General features: G+C 44.1%; 1 protein-coding gene across 2 annotated transcripts in view; it reads right to left on the bottom strand.

The window, feature by feature from the left end:
• COL26A1 (collagen type XXVI alpha 1 chain) overlaps positions 1-24,897 on the bottom strand; it is a 211,731-nt gene that overhangs the window by 95,616 nt on the left and 91,218 nt on the right. The window lies entirely within an intron of this gene.

The raw sequence follows: 24,897 nt of genomic DNA on the forward strand, positions 1-24,897 counted from the left end.
GATGTCTTGTATCAGCTGGGCTGCGAGCCCATCTAGGTCTTGTCCTGCTTAGGGAGTGCAAGAAGGAAACCGGGATGGCCCCAGGCAGCTGGAGCCCTCCCCCTTGCCCACCCTTCCCAGGCCCCCAGCTCAGGGACTACGGGTCCTCCATTAAAATGGAGCAGAGAGAAAGTTCTGGGCCCAGCAGATCTCAAGATGGCTTTGGTCAGGCATGTGACACTAGGAAGAACAATTCAAAAATGGAGCACATGGACTGAGACAATCCATCCGCCACACTCTCAGGGGTGGGGGAATCAGGCACAGCAGCAAGGATGGAGGCCACAGTGGCCTGTCTGGTTTGAAAAAAAAGATTAGGGACACAGCCTGTCCATGCAGCAAGCAAAGAAGTGGAAACACTATATGATGGGAGACGGCAAATACATGGAGACACGAGCACCATGGGCAGGACTCAGATGAGATGTAAAAGAAGGATTCTCTGGAGGCAAAAGCTCCTCCATTAGGATGGGAGGAGCCAGATCTGGGCCAGGACCACAACCTCTCAAGGACCATGAGCTCCTCAGGCCTTCCCAAACCCATTGCCGTCGAGTCGATTCTGACTCATAGTGACCCAATAGGACAGAGGAGAACTGCACCATAGGGTTTCCAAGGAGCGACTGGTGGATTCGAACTGCTGACCTTTTGGTCAGCAGTCAAGCTTTTAACCACTGCACCTCAGGCCTTCCAGCCCCTGCCTAAATCTTTTGAGAGGCTACCTTGGGGGTAGAGGGCTGGTCTTCTACAGCAAATTTGCCCAGTACAACATGTCATTTGATTACTTGACTGCTGCTTCAATGGATGTTGACTGTTGATCCAAGTAGAATGAAACTGTTGACAACATCGGCAAATCTGCTGCAAAACCCGTCTTTAAAGTTTTAAAAAGCAAGACATCACTTTGATGACTGTCATAGATTGAATTGTGTTCCCCCAAAATATGTGTCAACTTGGTTAGGCCATGATTCCCAGTATTGTGCGGTGGCCCACCATTTTGTGATCTGATGTGATTTTCCTACGTGTTGTAAATCCTAATCTCTGCCTGTGGTTAATGATGCAAGATTAGGTTATGTTAAAGAGGATTAGGGTAGGATGCAACCCCCTTACTCAGGTCATAGCCCCGATTCAGTGTAAGGGGAGTTTCCCTGGGGTGTGGCCTGCATTTTAAAAGAGATAAAAGGAGAGAGAAGCAAGCAGAGAGGGGGGATTGCATGCTACCAGGAAAGAAGAGACAGGAGCAGAGCATGTCCTTTGGACCCGGGGTCCCTGTGCTGAGAAGCTCCTAGACCAGGGAAAGATTGATGATAAGGACCTTCTGCTAGAACCAACACAGAGAGAAAGCCTTCCCCTGGAGCTGGTGCCCTGAATTTGAAGACTGTGAGAGAATAAATTTCTGTTTGTTAAAGCCATCCACTTGTGGTATTTCTGTTATAGCAGCACTTGCTAACTAAAACAATAACCAAGGTGTATTTGACCCAAGCCATGGTTTTCTCAATAACCTCATATGCATGTGAAAGCTGAACAATGAAAAAGGAAAACAGAAGAATCGATGGTTCGAACTATGGTGATGAAGAAAAATATTGAATATACTATGGACTGCCCAAAGATCAAACAAATCAGTCTTAGAAGAAATAGAACCAGAAAACTCCTTAAAAGCAAGGATGGTGAGACTTTGACTTGCTTACTTTGGACACGTCATCAGGAAAGACCAATCAGTAGAGAAGGACGACATGTTTGGTAAAGTAAAGGGTCTGCAAAAATGAGAGAAAAGCTCAGTGAGCCAGACTGACACAATAGCTACAACAATGGACTCAAACATACCAGTGATCATGGAGATGGCACAGGACCAGGCAACGTTGCATTCTGTTATACGAGGTCACCATGAGTCAGAGTCAACTCAGTGGTACCTAACAACAACAGACGGCTGCTGGGCTGGGACCCAGCTGTCCCTCCACCAACTGCCAGAGAGTTTGGGGCTTGAAAAGCACCAGGAAACAAGAAGCAAAAGACTCCTCAGTACTGGCCCTATGTTTCTGGCCCAGGCTCTCGGCAGGTAGAGAAGGTCCTCTGTGTGTCTCTGGTCTGAGCAAAGTTCCTAATGCAAGGGGAGAGAACCAACATTGGTGGAGGATCTAAAAGCATCCTATTCAGGCTCTCTCTTGGTTGTGGTCACCTCTGGCCACAGGAGCCCTCATGGCTCCTTTGCCCTCAAACCCAGGGTACAGGCTACACTCCAGGCCTTGCCTCTTCTACCCATCAGAGCTGCAGCCAGCCCCGTCCACACTGCAGGGGATATGTGGTAATTAACTTGACATCTGCTTATGGTCCTCACTCCTGTCATCCATCAGGTGAGAGAGGGGACTCACAGCACACCAACTTTCTCCAAAGTCCTTGCTCATCTCTGCCCTGCCAGATCCTCCCTGTGGGACCCCCTCTGACACCAACTTTTATGTGTCCAACATGCTGATCTTGCACCTCACTTTGTTTTTTGTTATTATTTTTAAATAATATTTTATTGTGTTTTCAGTGAAGGTCTACACAGCAGCTTAGGTTCCCGTTCAACAATCTGTACACAAATTGTTCAGTGACGTTGGTTACATTCTTCACAATGCGTGAACATTCTCACTATCTCCATTTCGGTTGTTCCATTTCCATCAGTCTAGTTTCCCTGTCCCCTTACTTTCTCATCTTTGTTTTAAAGTAATTGTCGACCATTTAGTCACACATAGATGATTTTTTAAAGGAGTACAGTACTCATAGGTGAATTCTTTATTTTGTGAACTAATCTGTTATTTAGCTAAAAGGTGACCTCAGGGGCTAGTTTCAGTTCAAGGATTAAAGAATATCTCAAGGCAAAGGTCACAGGGAGTCCTCCAGTCTTAACCTGTCCGGTAAGTTTTTTTTGTTTTTTTGTTTTTGTAGGAATTTGAGGTTCTGTTCCATATGTTTCTTCCTTTCTACCAGGGTCCATCTATTGTGGCCCTGATTAGAACAGCCAATAGTGGGAGCCGGCCACCATCTAGTTCTTCCGGTCTCAGGGTAGATGAGGTCGTGGTACGCGTAGACTATTAGTCATATAGACTAGTTTCTTCCTTGAGTCTTTGGTTTTCTTCTGTCTCTTTGCTCCGGATGAGTAAAGCCCAATAGTTGTATCTTAGATGATCACTCACATGCTTTTAAGACTCCCGGCACTACTTACCAAACTAGAATGTAGAACATAAACTTTATGAACTATATTATGCCAATTGACCAAGATGTCCCGTGAGACTATGGTCTTAATTCTTCGAAGCCAGGAAACCAATCCGCTAGGTCTTTGGTTATGTCTAAGAAGTATCCGTAACTGTCCCATCTCACTTTGGAATGTGAGAACAATTCGGTTAAAACTTCCATTTTCATATCCTGATCTATTTATTCCCTCTGGCCCGTTTGATTACAATGGCACTTATTTACCTCACAGGGAGTCGTGCCCACCCTCATAACAACCTCATAAAATAGCAGACTTTGGGCCATTTTACAGGTGTGATAGCTAAAGCTCAAGGTTCAAGCAATTTCTTAAGGGTCACTTGACACTGAAAGGAAGTGGAGGAGTGGGGATTTGAACCTGGTTCTGCCCAAATTCTGTGACCTTTTGTAGGGAGAACCAAACAAGGTCCCGTTTTGGCAGCTCCTGTTTAAGAACTGCAACATGTGGACTGGTCTCAGGCAAGGCCCTTATCACAGCTGCTGTGCTGCCCAGACCCACCCTCAGGACTGACGGTCACGCCTCAGCTAATGGGAAGTTGTAGGCTAGCAGATCTCTACAGACAGTCCCTTCAGGAATTGCCTCAGCTGAAGAGAGTCACCTCACCCAAGGTCATGCCCTGTCCCAGGGCGGCCACATCCAATCACCAACCAACTTGAGTGTCAAGGCCCAACCTCTTTGCCCCTAGCTTGAGACAGTTTTGAAGGGCCTTTCCAGCTTCAGAGCTCTCTGTGAGGCTAGCTGAGGCCTCCATCAAAGCTACATTGCAGCCCAACTTCTCACACTGCTCAACTCATCCTCCTTCTTTCCCGTACAGGTGTCGATCCCTAGAGCAGCCCCAGTAAACTTTCTGCACACAAATCTCCATCCCAGAGTCTACTTCCCGTGGATCCCACCCTGCGTCAGCACTCTGGCCTTCCTGCTTTCTTAAGTCACATGTCCTTGACCCTGAGGACAGAGTTGGTTTTCTCAGGATATAGTGGGTGCGGGTGGGGGCCTTCCTCAGGGAAGAAGGTCAACTGGCAGGATGCTCTAGGACTTCCTCTCCAGATCGACCCTCAGTGACCCCAGAAGGTCCAACTTGGCCCATAGGGCAGGGCTCCTGTAGGACTTCTCGCACTCCTGACGGGGACCACCTGCATGAGAGACCTTACCTGGGGAGGTTGTTAAACACACAGGGGCCTGGGGAGGGCCCAGGTATCTCCGTCTTTAACCTGTTCCCTCAGTGGCTCTGAGCCTCAGGTGGGTCTAGGAGTCACAGACCATAAGGTGCCCTCCCTCCTCTTCATCAGCAGCCAAGGCTTCACCCTCCAGTGAAGTAATGAAAACTTGTATTATCCAAGTTTAGGGGGCACTGAGTTTCTGTTAATGGTGGTGGAATAATCTGGAAATAGATAGTGGTAATGGCTGCACAACATGATGAACATAATCAATGTCACTGAACTGTACATGTAAAAATTGCTGAATTGGCAAATGTTTTGTTTTACATATATTGTTACCATAATTAAAAAAGAAAGAAAGTTCACAGTGTCCAGCGTTAAATGCCTGTTGGATACAAATGTGTACAAGAAGCCTAGGCAAGAAATGTGCTGACGTCTGCAATTTACTTTGAAATGCATGAAAAAAATTAGATGGATAGATATGTGACAAAGCAAGTGTAGTAAAATGTTAAATGTGGAATCCAGAGAGCGGTTATAAGGGTGTTATATTCTGTTAAGTTCTTTCAGCTTCTCCGTATGTTTGACATTTTTCATTTAAAATGCTGAGGAAGAAGAGGCCCAGCTGTTTGGTCCAAGATAACTGTGGCCTAGAGGGGCAAAGCCCCAGTGTCCTATGGCCTGGAGGAGGCCTGAGCCAGGAGGCACCTTTGATGTGGCCAAATCTAATCTGCCATCATTTTACAGATGAGGAAACAGAGCAAAAGTCTTGCCCAATGTCAAATGGGCTCCTGAACAGCGATGTGGAAACAGACTCCTTGGAGTCCAGACCAGGTCTTCTGAGCAGGGGTTCTTGGCTTTGCATGGGAGCCCTAGAGACCAAACTTGTATAATTTAACAAACATTCGTTGAACATCTCAGCTCCTGCCATCCAGGGCTCAGAGGTTAGTGAGAGAATCTGACAGAAATCCACTAGCTTGTCATGGGTGCACTACTTGCCATGAGAAGCACACTCAGGGGGCAGGGGCACCAAGGATGCTCAAGTCTCTCACGAGGCTCCAGAAAGAAGGGGCACCCAAGCAAGAATTTAAAGGATGACAAAGAATTCCACATCGAGGCAACATAGGGAAGGGCATTTCAGCCCGGGAACAGGCAGTGCAAAGGCATGGAATCAGGAAGCAATCTGGTGGGTTTAGACTACTGAAAGCTGCTTAGTTTGCCACAGAATTACCGCGTGACCCAGCAATTCCACTCCTAGGTGTATACCCTCAAAGAATTGAAAGCCGGAATGCAAACAGATGCTGTACACCAATTTTCATTGCTGCACTATTCACAATAGCCAAAAGGGGGGACCAGCCTTAAAGTCCATCAGCTGACAAATGGATAAACAAAATGTGGCACATCTATACAAAGGAATATTACTCAGCCATAAAGAGTAATGAAGTCCTGATTCATGCCACAACATGAATGAACTTTGAAAATGATGATGAGTAAAATGAGTCAGTCACGAAAGGACAAATATTACATGATCCCACTTATATGAAATCTCTAGAATAGGCAAGTATATGAAGGTCAGTAGGAGCCCTGGTGGCTCAACGATTAAGTGCTCTGCTGCGAACCAGTTCAAACCCACTCAGTGACTCCATGGGAGGAAGACCTGGCAATCTGCTCCCATAAAGATTACTGCCTAGAAAACCCTATAAGGCAGTTCTCCTCTGTCACGTGGGGTTGCTATGTGCTGAAAATCGACTTGACAGACCCAACAACAATAGCATAGAGGCCAAAGTTCATTAATGGTTACCAGGGGCAGCAGGAGGGGCGGGGGGAAGGAGGACTCCCTGCTTAGGGGACACTGATCTTCTGTTCAGGGTGACGGAAAAATGTGGAAGCAGATAATGGTGATAGTTGAACAACATGATGAACGTAATTAATGTCATTGAACTTGTACATGTAAAAAATGTTGGAATGGTAAATGTTTTCTTACTTACATATTTACCACAATAAAATTATATTTTTTTAAATGCTGCTCAGTTTTGCTAGAACTTAAAGCAAGAGGGGAGGAGACGTGGAGCTGAGGCCAGAGAGAGACTCAAGGCCGAGGAGTCTGGATGTCTTCCTATGGGGGAAGGGGAGCGATGGAGGGTTTCTGAAAGCCAGTGGCAAGATCCCATCTGCCTGTTGAGGGGTTTCTCTGATGGTGTGAAGGATGGATTTGAGGCTGAGATCTGAGCAAGATCGGAGGTGACTGTTGAAAACCCAGATTCTCATCAATGGTGCTTGCTGAGACCACAGGGCACCTTGGGGACGCAGGGGACCAGACGGCTGCTGTCACCCAGAGCCCAGGGGCTGCCAGGAAGTCTTGGGTGGGTGGAAGCTGCAGATTACAGGGTGCTGGCCCAGGCCCTCGGCTCCCTTGGTAACGCTGGCAACACCAAGAGGCAGGATCCATCCACATGCAGGCAAAGTTGGGGGCATGTCAAGTGGCCAAGTGTCCCCTTCCACCCCTGACTGTTCAGGACTTGGGAGAAAAAGTGGATTGAAAAAGAGTCCATAACTGACGACACGAGACTACATGTGCTGTCGCTGCATAAAAAGAAATCAGGCTTCCCAGGATGGCCCAGAGGGTGGCAGCCAGAGGGCAGGTCCCCATCCCCAGCCGCCCCTAGGCCTCACAGACTCTCGGGGCCCCTGGATGCAGCTTGCAGAGGTAGAAACAGTTGGGCTATGGGGACTCCCAAGTGGGGCTCGAGCACCTTCCCACCTCCAGCTGCAAGACCTTGCACACACCGCCCACTGCTCCAGGCCCACATTTCCCCACCTATAACGTGGCTGCGGTGAGAATTAGGGTCAGGCGCCAGAAACTAGGAGAGAAGCTCACAGAAGGACTCTTATCCTCCAGAACTGTGAGAAATTAAATTCTGTTCTTTAAAGTCACCCACTTGGGGTATTTTTGTTACGGCAGACCTCCTACAAGAGAGGAGACCCCTCTCTGTGAAGACAGGGTGGTTCTCAGCCCCACCACTCCATAAGTTCATTGCATCTGACTGAGCCACTGTGGGAGACTCTCCCTGTAAGCCCCAAACCCCCTAGCTCAGGTTCGTGGCTCACAGGTTTGCTGGGCTCAGGCTTGTCCAGCGGATGCCTCTGTTCTCCTCCTGTCCCCAGTGTGTCCTAGCCCTAGACCCTTCTACACAAGGCGTGGAGCTCACCGTGAGCAGTGTGGGGAGCACATGCTGCCAGAGCTGCTGCTGATGCCACAGTCCTGGAAGCTCAGGACGAGGAATGCAATAAGCAGAAGATGAAGCTGTCAAGTTAACAAAGCTCCCGGCATGGAGCCCATCCATCTCCAGCCACTGTAACAGGCCAAGGGCCCTGCTAAGCACAGGAAGGCCCCAAGAAATCACCCCGATAGTCTCTGAGGGTGGGTGCTGGGGTGGACCGACAGCCTCAGCTGGCCACCAGCTCTGCCCAGCCTGGGCCAGCGTGGTGTGGACTAGATACCCTCAGATTTTCCTTTACGACCAACGGCACCTGATGGCTGATGACCTCAGCCAAGGCCTTCCCCTCTCCTGGCCACAGTGTGAGTGTGATATGTTCACTGCTTAGGACTCCAGACCCAGCCAGGAGGTTCTGGAAATGCTTCCCCTAGACTGGTTGATGGTTTTTCTGACCAGCACAGTCTTGTTCAGCACATTGGCCCTGGAAACTGCCACTCAAATTGCCACCCAAAGCCTAACTGAGCCTCAGTATGTGATGATCTTGATGCATTCAAATTGTAGTGTTGGTGAAGAATATTGAATATACTATGGACTGCCAGCAGAATGAACAAATCAATCTTAGAAGAAAGACAACAAGAATGCTCCTTAGAAGTGAGGATGGCGAGACTTCAGCTTGCTTACTTTGGACACATCATCAGGAAAGACTAATCACTAGAAAGGACATCATGTTTGGCCAATGAAAACAAGGGAAATCTTCAGTGAGATGGATTGACACAATAGACTCAAACATACCAATGATCATGACGATGGCATAGGACCAGACAACATTTCCTTCTGTTATAGAAGGTCGCCATGAGTTACGGCCAACTCCGCAGCAACTATAACACCAACATGTGATGACCTTGGCCCCAGCGAAGGTCACAATCAGAAGGGAGAGGAGGGGGAGGAGGAAAACCAGGCTCCCTGATCTGTAGGCTAAAATCCAAGAACTATCAAACCTCAGAGCCAGGACTAGCCAGTGACTCCAAGAGGAAAGGGATTTTACCCACCAAGGTCATGCCCACCCTCATCCTACCCCCCACTCTCCTACTCACCCCCTCCCCTCAATACTCCACAGGCTGTCTGGAAGGCTGTCCCTCTTAGAATCTGTGACCTCAGAATCCTCTTCTTAAGCATTGAGGGGAGCTGACACCATACTGCGCATAAAGCCCCCCCCCACCCTGCACCCTGCGGCACACTCAACAGGTGTTCCTCAGCTTCCACTTGAATACCTTGAGAGATGGGGGCTCACTCCTCACAAAGGCAGCCTGATTTGGCTGTCACTCTCAGGACTCCTGTGCACTCTGGGCTGAATTAGCATAACCACCCCTTTGTTTATGTTTTTTCCTGTTTTCTCAATACAACCCCTTCCCCACTCCCCACACCTCAACAGCCAAGTCACATTCTAGAGAGGCCTCTACTCCCTCCTGAGTGGGTGGGAAGCCTACTGGTATTTTACAGGCCACTTGGGGGTTGGAGAGTTCTCACTAGAGTCTCGGAGGTTCATCAGGGAATCCCCGGCCCCACCAAAGGCTGTCCTGGCCCACACTCTGCGGGTGGAATGCATGTCTGCTGCCCTTGGCCGGACCCTCCTTCTCTCCCACCCACAGCTCCACATTTCACTCGCAGAGCATTTGTGCAACCCTTGGGGTCACGTGGTCCAGCCTCCTATGTCTGGGCTAAACAACACTTGATCTTTCAAAGATCTTTCTAGAGCAAAAAAGACGCTTTCTCCAGCTGCACCTTTCCCACATATCAGTGGAGACATCCATTTTCCCCCACCCTGGGCTCCCCATACTGGAGTGGGTGCCAGAAGAACTCTGTCTGTTACCTGAAGCCTCCACCACGACAGAAGCAGGATCCCCAGACCCCTAGGAAAATGCCCATGTCCCCCGGGGTGATCTAAGCCTGGCCCAGAAGAGTCCCAGGAAACTCCCAAGTTTAGCAACCACCCTCCACAGCATCCCTTTGGCCCTGGCCATGGCCTCTGCATGCCAGTGGGAGAAGAAGAAGCTGCATAGGGGCTGCGGAGAGCTCTCTGGCCTTCAGACAGACCAGCAGCAGAGAGATGCACTTTATGACCAGGGCCAGCCACTGTGAGAGAGCTTTCCAGAAAAGGGAAAGGCAGGTGACGTCTGTGGAAATTTACAGCCCCACAGAGCATGACGCGAGGTGCCAAAAGATGCTTATCTAACAAGACCCATCCAGATGCTGAAGCCACTCCCAGATGGGATGGAATATCAAAGGGCCTGGAATCTCGTCAGCGAGGCCACACTGTCTGGCAAAGCTGAGAGCAAGAGCAGATGATAAACAGAAGAGGCCCTCAGCCCATTCCCCTGGGCCAGGACCAGGGCCTGGGGTCCACAGGAGATGCCAAGGAAGAGGAGGTATGAGAAGTGACCAAGTGGTCAGGGGCTGTGAAATGTGCCCTTCAGCTGAGCCAGTCAGAGAGCTGGCAGCATCAACAGCACCTTCCTCTTCCCCATCAATCTGTCTGCACCTCCTTCATTGGCTCCACTAGAGTCCCATACAAATAAAACCAGCATTTCTCTAAGCCTCAGGTACTCACCTATAGAATGGGGATAGTCAGGTGTCCGCCATCTAAACCTCATATCTCCCACGCTTGAAAACTGCCTTTGCTGTCATTCATTTATTCAATAAACTTATCAGGTTCCCGCTCTTGGCCAATCGCTGAGCTGGGGAAGTAGAAATAAGTGTGACAAGGACTTCACCTACATGGAGGCCACTCAATGAGGAGACTGTCTGAGTGGTAGCTGGGGCAGAGAGCTGACCTCACAGACTAGACAGGACCCTGGAAACAAGGAAGCTGAGTCAGAGAAGGTGGGTTGTTTTCCCAAGAAGCTTGACTGAGAAAGGAAAGCCAGAGACAGGGTAGATTCAAAAAGACTGTTGTTATTTTCTTAAAGATGAGAGATGCTCAAGTATCCTTATGTGCTGATGGGAAGGAGCTGGCAGGTCAGAAAGGTGGAATCTGTAGGAGAAGGGTTGCTCAGTGGAGGGAGGCCTGAGAAAGTGAGCAGAGTGGGATACAGAGGGCCGGGCCATGAACTGGGGGAGGAACTCCCTTTCCCTACCTCCTTGGGGTCTCACATATCTCAACCGTATCTCTAGACAAGCCTTTACTTCACAGTATCAGGATTATCTGCTCACTCCTCTGGTCCCCGACCACACACATACCCAGTCTGGGAGTCTTGAGTCCCATTTTCATCTCTGTGACCCACGCACCTAGTACAGTGCCTGGAACCTCCTAAACCAAAAATCAGTTGCTGTCAAGTTGATTCTGACTCCTGGAGACCTCGTGTGTGTTAGAGTAGAACTGTGCTCCATAGGCTTTCAATAGCTGGTTTTTCAGAACTAGATTGCCAAACGTTTCTTCCGAGATGCCTGTGGGTAGATGCGAACCTCCAACCTTTTCATTAGCAGCGGAGCACATTGACTGTTTGCACCACCCGAGGCACTGAGTTAATTTGAACAAATGGTCCTACTTGCTTGTGTTTAGCTTTAGTAACAGCCGTGGAAGGCAAGTCCCAGAGACGTCACCAGAGTCACTAAGAATCATTCCCTTCAAATGCTGAGCTCTGCAGATTGTCCAGGAGGCTGCAGCCTCCTCTCAGGAGAACTTCTTCTGGCTTTGAACCCTCAGCCATTCAAAACATAAACACATTCATACACAGAGCTAGAGCCAAGGGTGAAAGGTCGGCATCGTTTTGGATGCAAATCAATCAGCTCAACGCTTGGTTGCACTAGCTAAACCACCTCGCCCCAGGCCTGCCCTCATCCATATGGGAGCCTAGGGGATTCGTTTCCCGTCTTGGCCAGAACTCCAGTTGCGGGGAGAAAAGAGGCAAAAAAAAACCCCACAAAAACAAAAAAACCCTACTTAAGTTAAACTTATCATCTCCCGATAGTTGAGGCCATCGGCTTTGTTTGTGGCAAATCTCCCCACAACACAGTATGAGACTGGCCTCTGAAGCACTAGGGATTGGGCCACCTTAAATACTACAGGATGGAGCCGGCCCAGAGTCCAGCTCACCTGTCCATTGTGCTGGGACAAGTTTGAGTGGGATTTCCCAAGACCTCAATAATTATGTGTGGCTTAGGGTAAAGGGTGCGTAACCAAGAGCAAAAAGGCTCAGGTTCCAGTTTTGGATTCATCCCTTCTTAGTGGGATGGCCTTGGCCAAGTCTCTTCTCCCCTTTGAGCCTCAGATTCCTCATCTATAAAATGAGAATCTATAATAAGGTGTCTGAAAGCCCTTTCTAAACTGTAAAATGCCATTTTGAAGGAGAAGAATACTCACATGGATGACATGATGTTGATAAAGGTGATGATGTCACCTCCTCTGATAGCCAGACTGAACTAACTGGAGAGACAGCTACTGGTAGAATATGGCTTAAGTAGCTGCTCTAAAAATTAAATCTAGTAGTGAAGTAATGGTACTTTATCCCATGCTTAATGCTGACCCTTTTAACCAGCACTGGCAGAAATCAGGTTCCAGGTGCAGAGTCAGTCAATACAGAACCCTAACTAAGTGCCAGGCCCCGTGTTGGGCACCACAAAGGGAAAGTGATGGTGAAGACATACTTTCTGCCCTCTAGAACCTTATGATTTGTCAGTGGCAGTGTTACCAGGCAATCTTTCTAGGCGCTAATTTGGCCATATGATTGAAAAGCCTTGATTTTGTGTATGCCCTTTAACCCTACAACTTTGCTTTTAGAAATTTACCTTAAAGAAACTATTAAAGGTGTGGGAAAAGGTTTAGCTAAAGAGAAGTTCACAAAAAGTTCTAGTTCCAGTAATGATGGAGTAGCTTGTGTCAGGCGAATGCCTTCAAATAAAGATTATAAACTCTAGATAAAATATTTTTAAAAGACAACTATTTGAAGTATCTCTATTTGCAGATGACATGATCCTATACATAGAAAATACCAAAGAATTCACAAGCCATCTACTACAGCTAACAAATGAATTCAGCAAAGTTGCAAGGTTAAGATCAACACACAAAAATCAGTTGTTTTGATACACCAGCAATGAACAATTAGACACTGCAGGAAAAAAAAAAATCAAGGAGCTTGAAGACTAAGCAACTGAAACAACACAAAATGAAACACAGAGAAAGAAGAAAGAGAAAAAGAACACAGTATCAGCGAGCTGTGGGACAACTTACACGAGAAACCTGGTATACGTGTAAACTAGAGTCCTTAAAAGGAGGGTAGGGAGAGAAACTTTGGAGGAGTTTAGAAAACTCCAAAACGTCATTGAATGTTTTAGTGACGTAATTAATGTAAGTCCTCATAAAACTACAGTAATTAAGATAGTATGGTGTTGGCATAAAATAAATCAATGCAACAATATTCAATGGATGATTGAATAGACTTAAATAAATGAAAAGGTATACCATGATCATCGACTGTAACATTCAAAATTGTTTAGCGGTCCATTCTCCCTGAAATTCTTCTGTAGAGTCAGTGCAATCTCAATCAAAATCAAAAGTGTAGAAATAGACACCTTATCCTAAAATTTATTGAAAAATGCTAAGAATCTAGAATAGCCAAAACAATTTTACAAAAACTTGAAGTTGAAGAACTTACATTTATCTGATTTCAATATTTACCGTAAAGGTACAGATAACAAGAGAATGTGGTATTAGCTCAAGGATAGGCATACAGGTTAATGGAATAGAGTCCAGAAATAGACTCACACTTATATGGTTGACTGATTTTTGAATAAAGATACCACAGTCATTCAATGGGAAAGAAGTCTTTTCAACAAATGGTGCTGGAACCACTGGATAGGTGTATGGGAACAAACAAATCTAGATCTTTATCGCATACCAGACTAAAAACTAACTTTAAGTGGATCATGGATAAAAGATGTAAATACAAAAGATGAAACTACAAAACTTTTACAAGAAAACATGAAAGAAAATTTTATGACCCTGGATAAGGATTTTTGCGATAAGGCACACAAAAACAGGAACATAGAAGAAAAAATGATAACTTGGACTTTACCAAAATTAAAAACATCTCTTCTCAGAAAAAAAAATTTCCTCTCTCTGAGCAAAAAACTGTTCAGAGGACAAAAGGCAAGCCACAAACTAGGAGAAAATATTCACAATATACATATATTTGACAAAGCACTTGCATTCAGGATATACAAAGAACTCTTACAACTCTTTAGTAAGAAGACAAAAAAATATTTAATGGGCAAAAGACCTAAGCAAAAAATATATAAATGCACATGTATTTGTAACACAATAAACACATGAAAATGTGTTCAACATCATCAGGAAAATACAAATTATAACCATGACTGAAACCACGGTTTCACTATACATCTATTAGAATGGCTATAATTAAAAATTCTGGCAGTACCAAATACTAGCTAATACTAGCCAGGAACGTGGAACAACTGAAATTCTCATACATTACTGTCAGGAATGCAAAATCGTCCAACCATTTTGGAAAACACTTTGAAATTTTCTTTTAAAGTTCAAAATACACTTACTATACAACCTTAGGTATTTACTCAAGAGAAATGAAAACATATGCCCATATTAAGACTTGTACAAGAATTTTCATAGCAATTTTAGTCATATCCATTGCCATTGTGTTGATTCTGCCTCATAGCGACCCTATAGGACAGAGTAGAACTGCCCCATAAGGTTTCCAAGGAACAGCTGGTGGATTTGAACTGCTGACCTTTTGGTTAGCAACCAAATGCTTAACCACTGCACCGTAGAGCTCCAACTTAAGTCATAATGGCCTAAGACTAGAAACAACCCAAATGTCCACCAACATGTGGACAGATAAACAAATTATAACATATCTGTAAAATAGAAAATTACTCAGAAATGAGAAAGGAATGACTACTGATAAATGTAACAAGATGGATGAATCTTAAAAATTATGCTGAGGAAAAGAAGTCAGACACAAGAGTACATACTGAATTTATATTTATATGAATTTATATTTATATGAAATTCTACAGCAGGCAAAACTAAGCTATAGTGACAGAAATCAAATCAGTGGTAGCCTGGGGCCAGGGGTGGGGGGACATTGGCTGCAAAGAGGCAATAAAAAGACACAAACTACAATATTCACAAAAACATGGATGAATCTCAAAAACATTATTCTGAGCAAAAGAATTCAGACACAAAAACATATACCTACCGTATGATTCTCTATATATGAAGATCTACAACTACTCTGCAGTAATAGAAGTCAGATCAGTGATTGCGTGGAACAAGGAGGTGATGGAGATTGACTACAGTTGGGCACAAGGAAATTTTCTGGAGTGACAGGAAAGTTCTATACCTTGACTGGGATGGTGCTTTTGTGGGTGTAAAAATTTGTCAAAACTTACTGAACTGTACACTTCTGAGGTGTGTAAATTATATGCATGTAATAAGATATATGTAAACTATACCTCAATAAAGTTGATTTTTAAATACATAATTATTAAAAATAAGAAATAGAACACATACATAGCCTGCTTACTATTAAAGAAAATAAATTTATCAGAAACTTCCCCACAAAGAAAATTACAAGTCCAGATGGTTTCACTGTGAATTCTATCAAACTTTCAAGGAAAAGTAATGTCAACTTTACAAAAAAAAAACACTTTGAGAAAGTAGAGGAGGAAGGAACATTTCACAATTCATTTTATGAGACCAGAATAAACCTCATAACCGAAAACAGACAAAGACATTACTACAAAAGAAAATTACAGGTAAGTATCAAATACAGAAATATATAAAAGAAATACACCCAAATGATGTTTATCCCTGGAATGAAAGGTTGATTTGATATTCCAAAATCAATCAATATTAACAGAATGAAGGCTACAAAAACATATGATCACTTGAATAGATGCACAAAAAAGCATCTTACAAGATTCAACACCTATTCATGGTGAAAACTCTTAACAAAGAAAAGAAGGGAATATCCTCATCTGATAAATGGCATATACGAAAAATTTACTGCTAACAACATACTTCCGTTGTCATACTATGGTGATGTGCATGTTGCTATGATGCTGGAAACTATGCCACCAGTATTTCAAATACCAGCAGAGTCATCCATGGTGGACAGGCTTCAGTGGAGCTTCCAGACTAAGACAAACTAGGAAAACAGGCCCGGTGATCTACTTCTGGAAATTAGCCAATAAAATCCCTATGGATCACAACAGAACATTGTTCCACATAGTGCTGGAGATGAGCCCCCTAAGTTGGAAGGCACTCAAATATGCAATGGTGTAGGACCTTTTGCTCTGTTGTTCATGGGGTGCCATGAATCAGAGCCAATTTGACAGCAACTAACAATAACAACAACATATTTAATAGTGTAATACTCAGCACTTCGTCCTATGATCAGAAACAAGGCAAGGATGTCTACGCTTATTAAACATTTTACTAGCAATTTCTTGCCAATAAGGCAAGAAAAAGAAATAAAAGACACAATGATGAGAAGAAAGAATCAAAACTGTCTTTATTAGCAGAGGACATGGGCATTTATGTAGAAAATCCAGATGAAACAACAAAGAAGCTACTAGGGCTAATAACAGAATTTAGCATGGTCTTAGGATACAAGGTCAATAATAAAAAATTAAATGTATTTCTATATGCTAGCAGCAAAAAAAATAAAAATAAAAGTTTGAAAAGCTACCCCACTGAAAAATAACATCAGAAATACAAAATACTTAGAAATAAATTGGAGAAATGATAAGTAAGACCTCTACTCTGAAAGCTACAAAACATTACTGAGAGAAATAAAAAAGAACCAAATAAACAAAGAACTATACCATGTTCATGGATCAGATGACTCATTATTAAGATATCCATTCTCTCCCAAACTGATCTATAAACTAATTCATCCCAATCCTAATCCCAACCGATATTTTTTTTGGAGACATTGACAAGTTGATTGTAAAATTTATATGAAAATGCAGAGGAACTAGAGGAGTCAAAGCAGTCGAAAAAAGAAGAAAATAGTTTAAGAAATTTACATGACATGTCTTCAAGACTTACTGCAAAGTCTGTAATTGAGACAGTGAAAGTGAAATATCGATATAACAATTGACAAACAGATCAATGAAACTGACTCAATCAATCAATTGATTTTGCTACAAAGGTAGCATGGTTATTAAATATAGATGGGAAAATCTTTTTTACAAATGGTACTGGAACACCTGGATACCCATATGAGAAAGGAAAAAAAAAAGAACTTCAATCCATACTTCCCATCACACATAAAAGCTAAAACTATAAAGTTTCTAGAAGAAAACATAATCATCTTAAAAATGCAAATTAAAACGCAAATACATGTCATTTTATATCCACTAGAACAGCTAAAATTAAAAAAGACTAACACCACCAAATGTTGGCAAGAATGTGGAACAATTAATACGTAAACGTATTTTGCTTGGGGGAATGTAAAATGGTACAACCTCTTTGGAAAATAGTCTGGCTGTTTCTCATAAATTTAAACAACCCAATTAAAAATAATTAAAAAACAATTGCAGCAGTACATTGACAGGGAACTGCCAGAATTCAAGGCCGATTCAGAAGAGAATGTGGAACCAGGGATATCACTGCTGATGTCACATGGATCTTGGCTGAAAGCAGAGACTATCAGAAAGATGTTTACCCGTGTTTTATTGACTAAGCAAAGGCATTCGACTGTGTGGATCATAACAAGTTATATATAACATTGTGAAGAATGGGAATTCCAGAACACTTAACTGTGCTCATATGGAACCTATACATAGACCAAGAGGCAGTTGTTCAAACAGAACAAGGGGAGACTGAGTGGTTTAAAGTCAAGAAAGGTGTGCGTCAGGGTTGTATCTTTTCACCATATTTATTTAATCTGTATGCTGAGCAAATCACTCCAGAAGCTGGGCTATGTGAAGAAGAATGCCGCATCAGGATTGAAGGAATACTCATTAACAACCTACGATATGCAGATGACAAAACCCTGCTTGCTGAAAGTGAAGAGGACTTGAAGCACTTACTGATGAAAATGAAAGACCACAGTCTTCAGTATGGATTACACCTCAACATAAAGAAAACAAAAATCTTCACAACTGGACCAATAAGCACCATCATGATAAACAGAGAAAATATTGAAGTTGTCAAGGATTCATTTTACTTGGATCCACAATCAACGCCCATGGAAGCAGCAGTCAAGAAATCAAACAACACATTTCATTGGGCAAATCTGCTGCAAAAGACTTCTTTAAAGTCTTAAAAAAAAGCAAAGATGTCACTTTAAGGACTAAGGTGCCCCTGACCCAATCCATAGTGTTTTCAATTGCCTCTCATGCTTGTGAAAGCTGGACAATGAATAAGGAAGTCCAAAGAACTGATGCCTTTGAATTATGGTATTTGTCAAAGAATACTAAATATACCATGAACTGTCAGAAGAACGAACGAATCTGTCTTGGAAGTACAGCCAGAACACTTGTTAGAAGGAAGGATGGTGAGACTTCACCTCACATACTTCGGACATGTTATCAGGTGATGGAGGAGGACATCATGCTTGGTAAAGCAGAGAGTCAGCAAAAAAGAGGAAGACCCTCAACAAGATGGACTGACACAGTGGCTGCAACAATGGGCTCAAGCATAATGATGACTGTGAGGATGCAGTAGGACCAAGCAGTGTTTTGTTCTGTTGTACACAGGGTTGCTATGAGTTGGAACTGACTTGATGGCACCTAACAACAATTAAAAATTGTCAAAAGTCTTGAACAGACAATTCACAAAAGAAGGTGTAAGAATGACTTGTAAGCACATCAAAGAGGCAGACGAAAAAGTGCTCAATGTCATTGTCATCAGGGAAATGCAAATTAAAATCACAACGAGATACCATTTCATACCCACTCAAATGGCTAACACTGAAATGACTGACACCACCAAATGTTGGCAAGAATGTGGAGCAACTGGAACATATTTTGCTGGGGGAGGTGTGAAATGGTAAAACCTCTTTTAAAAAACTTGACTTTTATAAAGTTAACATACATCACTACCTAGCAATTCCACGCCTAAGGATTTACTCAAGATAAATAAAAGCATATGTCCACAGAAAGACACACACAAGATGTTAATAGAAGCTTTATTCATAAAGCCCCAAACTAGAAACCACTCAAATAACTATCCACAGGAGAATGGATAAAATTATGAGTATTTATACAATGGAGTAATACCCAGCAATATAAAAGAATAAACTACTAATACACACGTAAAGACATGGATGAATCTTGAAGAAACTGTCAAAGAAACCATACACAAGAGTATATACTGTATGATTCATATGATTCATTCATATGACATTCTATACTAGGCAAAACTGATCTATGATGATAGAAATCAGAACAGTGGTTGCTTAGGCAGGATGAAGATTTACTGGAAAGGGAATACAAGCGAACTTTCTGGGAGGTGATGGAAATGTATATGCATTTATCCAAACTCACCAGATTGTACACTTAAGATCTGTACATTTCAGTATATGTACATTTTACCTCAGTTTAAAAAAAGAAAGAAAAGAAAGTTCACAGCAATGTTAATTAAAATTTAATTAAAACGTAGAAGCAACTTAAAAATCCTGTAGTAGAGGTTTAGAGTCCCTGGGTGATGGAAACAGTTAACACGTTTGCTACTAACTGAAAGGTTGGAGGTTTGAATCCACCCAGAGGTGCCTCAGATCTAATTCTGAAAAATCAGCCATTGGAAACCCTATAGAGCACAGTTTTACTCTGACACGCACGGGGTTGCCATGAGTCGGAGTCAACTCAATGGCAACTGGTTGATACCTTAGTATGGGTTTAGTTAATAAAGTTATATGTATAGCCAAATTGCACGGCCACTAAAAATGATATTGTAGAAAACTATCTATTGACAAAGAAAGACATTCACAGTGAGTTATGTGAAAAAGAATGTTACCAAACAGCATGTACATTACAACTAACATGTAAGCATCAAAGAGGACTGGAGACTTTTCACCAAAGTGAGACCAGACTTTACCATGAGAGTTGGAATTCTGGATAGTTCCACTTATTCTACACCGAACATTTACTTGCTTTTGTAATAAGAAAAAATTATTTCCAGTTGTATAGATATAGTTATAGACCTGTATTTACAGACATATCTCCCATGGGGTCACCATGAGTCAGAATTGACTTGATGGCAACTAACAATAACAACATGAAGGGAAGTATCCCCAAGCCTTGGAACTGCACTGCTGGGGTGTCAGGAGAGAGAGAGGGGGCAGGTGGGAGCAGAGTCTGAGGAGACACAGAAGGGAAGCAAGCGCAGGGAGAGAAGACCCGGGAGGCTGCAGCCTACCCGACCCCACCCCCAGGCTGTCATAAGCCCCAAGTCATAAAACCCAAGAGGCCAGAACACTTAGAAGGAAGACCAGACACAACCAAAGAAAAAGAAACTTCTCCAGGGGTATCTCGTCTGAGACAAAACAAAACCCATTGAGCTGTACCCCACTGACCCTGCAGTGTTTCCAGAGAGACGGAATGAGAACTGAATGGGAATTCACAGACTGGAGCCACCACAACCATCTTAGGAATGTGCCTAAAGTCATGGACCAGGACTTTATTTAGCCTGCTGCCTTTATTATTTCATATTCGGGAATGTAAAATCTTTACAAGGGCTTTCAGGAGCCAGTCCCAACTACAACCCAGGCCCAACACTCCCAGGAATTCCTCAACTGCCAATTCTCCTTCGTGGGGTTCAGGACCCTCATGCTCACAGCAGGGAAGGGGCTTCTTGACTCTGAGATTCTCTGAAAAAGGCGAGCCATCTCCTGGTCCTGAGGGAGAGATATCCCAATCAAGGTGGGCGAGCTAGGGAAGGTCCATCCACTGGGGAGGGGTGCTCTGGGGCTGACAGTGAGGTGCCGGCAACTTAATAATTAGCCCAGGAGACCTAGAGAATGCAGTGGGTGTGGTTTATCAGGTAAGAGGTGAGGTGTCAAGGCCTCGGGGGTTGACATCTTTGGCTGCTTTTGACCAGCTCACAGTCACCTGTCCCTCTTCTCTGAGACCTGCCTCCACTAACCAAAAAGGGTGGACGTGCAGCCCTATTCCCGCCCTGATGGGCAGAACCTTGAGGACAGTAGTGACTGTTCTCCATGGTCTGCTGGCCGCTTCATTCATTCAGTCTGCAAGAAGAATTATCCAAAACTTGGAAGTGGGGCAAAAAGGTGATTGCCTGACTTTTTAATGTCATGCCAGAGACCATCTAATGAGCTCACCTAAGAATCATTTGATATCCTAGGAGAATGTTACCTTGTGTGAATTATCATTTACTATAAATTAGGACCCAGATTCTGCAAAGTTGGATGGTAACTTATACAAAACTAGTAAGATGCAAACGGTTGATGTTCAGGAGAAAGGCTAAGCCCATATGTTTTGCTTGTATTGGCCAGTAGGATCTAATTTAGTGCTTTTATTTCAGGAATTTATCTATATATCTATACTTATCTATAGTTACCTATGTCTGTATCTATCTATCTGTCTGTCTATCTATCTAGAGCTACCTGTCTATCTATCTAGATCTACCTCTATCTATCTATCTATAAATCAATTGATCGATCAATTGTGTGGTAAAGGATTAACCTTACCCAAAAACCAAAAAAACCAAACGCGTTGCCATCAAGTCGATTCCGACTGATAGTGGCCCTATAGGACAAAGTAGAACTGCCCCAAAGGGTTTCCAAGGAGTAGCTGGTAATCTGAACTGCCACTCTTTGGTTAGCAGCCAAGCTCTTAACCACTGTGCCACCAGGGCTCCAATCTTACCCAAAGAGAGGTCTAAACCCTTGGAATGTCCTGCCTGATAAGAAAGTCTTTGTTTGCCTGCGGGCCTTGGGCCACGCCAGGTAGACTAAACTAGCAACGTAATTTATGGTGGAGGTTTTGGGCCACACAGTATTAGCTCAACCTCTGGGGAAGAAACTGAAATCAGCCTCACAAGCAGTCAACCATGTCTAAATGACTGAGCGCCAATAAAACTCTGGTTTGGGCAAGCTTCCCTGGTTGGCAATACTTCATGCACGTTGCCATAGATAGTTGCTGGAAGAAGTTAATGCTGTCCATGACTCCACTGGGAGAGGACAACTGGAAGTTCTGTGCTTGGAACTCTCCCGGACTCTACCCCATGTGTCTCTTTCCTTTGCTGATTTTCATCTGTAGCCTTTCACTGTAATAAACCATAACCATCAGTATAGCAGCTTTCAGTGAGTTCTGTGAGTCCTTCTAGCAAATTATTAACTTTTTTTTTCTTTTTTTCACGTTGGTTACCAACATGTCAGTACTCTCGCTTCTCAACTTGGGTTCCCTATTACCAGCTTTCCTATCCCCTCCCGACTTCTAGTCCTTGCTCCTGGGCTTTTTATGGGCCTGTCTAATCTATGGCTGAAGGGTGAACGTCAGGAGTGACTTCATTACCGAGCTAAAAGGGTGTCTGGGGGCCATACTCTTGGGGATTCTCCAGTCTCTGTCACACCAATAAGTCTGGTCTTTTTTTACGAGTTAGAATTTTGTTCTACATTTTTCTCCAGCTCTGACCAGGACCCTCTATTGCGATCCCTGTCAGAGGAGTCGGTAGTGGTAACTGGGCACCATCTAGTCGTACTGGACTCAGTCTGGTGGAGGCTGTAGTGCTTGTGGTCCATTAGTCATTCGGACTAATCTTTCCCTTGTGTCTTTAGTTTTCTTCATTCTCCCTTGCTCCTGAGGGGGTGAGACGGGTGGAGTACCTTAGATGGCTGCTCATAAGCTTTTAAGATCCTAGACACTACTCACCAATGTAGAATGTACAGCATTTTCTTCATAAACTATGTTATGCCAGTTGAGCTAGATGTTCCCTGAGACCATGGTCCCCATAGCCCTCAGCCCAGTAATTCGGTCCTTCAGGGAGTTTGGATGTGTCCATGGAGCTTACATGACCTTGCCTTGTACAAGCTGTGCTGGCTTACCCAGTATTATGTACTGTCTTACCCTTCACCAAAGTTACCACTTACCTATTGTCTATTTAGTGTTTTTCCATCCCCACTTCTACCCTCCCTCGTAACCATTGAAGATTGTTTCTTTTTGTGTGTAAAACTTTTCAAGAGTTTTTACAGTAGTGGTCTCATACAATATTTTTCCTTTTATGATTGACTTATTTCGCTCAGCATAATGCCCTCCAGATTCATCCATGTCGTAAGATGCTTCGCAGATTCATCATTGTTCTTTATTGTTTCATAGTACTCCATTGTGTGTATGTACCATAGTTTGTTTACCCGTTCATCTGTTGATGGGCATCTAAGTGGTTTCCATCTTTTTGCTATTGTGAACAATGCTGCAGTAAACATAGATATGCATGCAAATTATCAAATTTGAGGGTGGTCTGGGGAACTCCAAATCAGCAACTGGTGTCAGAAGCAGGGTAATCCTAGCGACTATCAAATTGTGTATGTGTGCGTACATCAGTTTCTTGTATCCTCTTTTAAATCAGCTTTGTCATTCTACTGGTTCCCACATCAAATGAATTAAATGAAACACATGCTCACTATCTACCTGTAAGAGAATTATGACTTTAACATTTTGAGCCTATACTTCATGTATTAATTCATCCATTTATTCAATAAAGAGAATATGAAGAGACATGAAAAATATACGCTCAAGCACTGCAGTGGTTTTCGAGAGAGAGAGGAAGGGGCCCTACCTGGGGTCAGGCCCAGTTACGCTTAGAAGAAACAGACAGGGCGGCGAGGGGCTTTAGGGGGAGGCAGACATGTGGGCTGAGGCAATGATGGGGGGGCAGGTGGAGCTCAGAGGGCTGTGAGAGTGAGAGAAGGGCCCGGAAGCTCTCCTAATCCTGAGGGAAGGCTTCTAGAGACGCAGCCAAGATGGAAGCCCAAGAGAGGCCCACCCAGCACACCACTGGTGGATCCCAACGTTGCTCCTTTTATTCTTGATCACTGTCAAAGGCTCAGTCAGTTACTTATGGGTAAATCCACCACTTCCCTTGCAAAATCTAGACAGCAGGTCTGCTCTGTTCTATTGTGGAGACCAGATGCCTCCCCACGGTCACAGAGATAATGGGAGGAGAAACTCCAAATCCAGTGGCTTTGAGGGTCACAGACCTCAGTGAGGGGTCTGATGTGAGGTGTGGTCACTCACACTTGAAGTACACCGGGCCCTTCCAACCATGCCTCCACCTGGGGGAGCCCAACCTCCCCTCACATCCCCCACCCCATTCCCTCTGCTCCTCTTCAAGTAAAGCCCCAGGTTGGTCCTATGCTCCCAACCACCGTGGCCCAGCCCCCAAGGCTGCCCTCCCCGCTCCCAGTTTGCAGCACCTTGTAAAACAGGAAAAGCTGCATCTGTGTTGACCCTTTTACATCCCAGCTCCTTCCTTCAGCTCTGCCTCAGGCTCGTAGGCCCATCAAACACCAACATTATTTTTATTGCCATTTCTGTTGTTACTATTTTATTGTTTATAACCCAAAGAGGATTTCATGTAGCTTACAATGAAAGTATATATATAACATATATATAATATTAACATATAATATAATTGATATATTTTTAATAGAATGTTAATACATATTCAGGAGAAAGACCTGGCAATCTGCTTCTGTAAAGATTACAGCTTAGAAAACCCTATGGAGCAGTTCTACTCTGTCACACGGGGTCGTTACAAGTTGAAAATCAACTCAATGGCACCCAACAACAACAACATATGTATAATCAAATTTAAAAAAAAAAAAGGTAATAAAAAAAGATGAGAGAGAATAATTTTTTTCAGAAAGTGTAGGCTGAGGAGAGTACTGTTTGTGAATTTGAGACCGACCAACTAAAGTGGGGAGCAAGGTGGGCTGCAAATCTATTCCTTGGGCAGAACCCGCTACCCTGGCTGTGAGCGCCATGGGGCTCTGTTCTGTCAGCATCTCTGACCTCCACCTGAGTGCCGCAGTCTGGCCCCGCTGGGCTCCGGAGGCAGGCTGCACCCTGTCCTCCCATCCTCCCGTCCCCACTCTGCACACTAGCAGGGCAGAGGGCAGGGGGCAGCCGAGCGAGTACTGTCCGCTGCTGCCCACCGGATCTCCTGGCCATCTGCCTCATTCTACAAAAGTCGTGGCTTCAAGGCTGGTGGGCCATCTCCGTCTGCTCAGAGACCAAATGTCTGACT

The sequence above is a fragment of the Trichechus manatus genome, unplaced genomic scaffold (genome assembly GCF_000243295.1).
Source record: "Trichechus manatus latirostris isolate Lorelei unplaced genomic scaffold, TriManLat1.0 scaffold00151, whole genome shotgun sequence".
In the NCBI taxonomy this organism is placed as follows: Eukaryota; Metazoa; Chordata; class Mammalia; order Sirenia; family Trichechidae; genus Trichechus; species Trichechus manatus.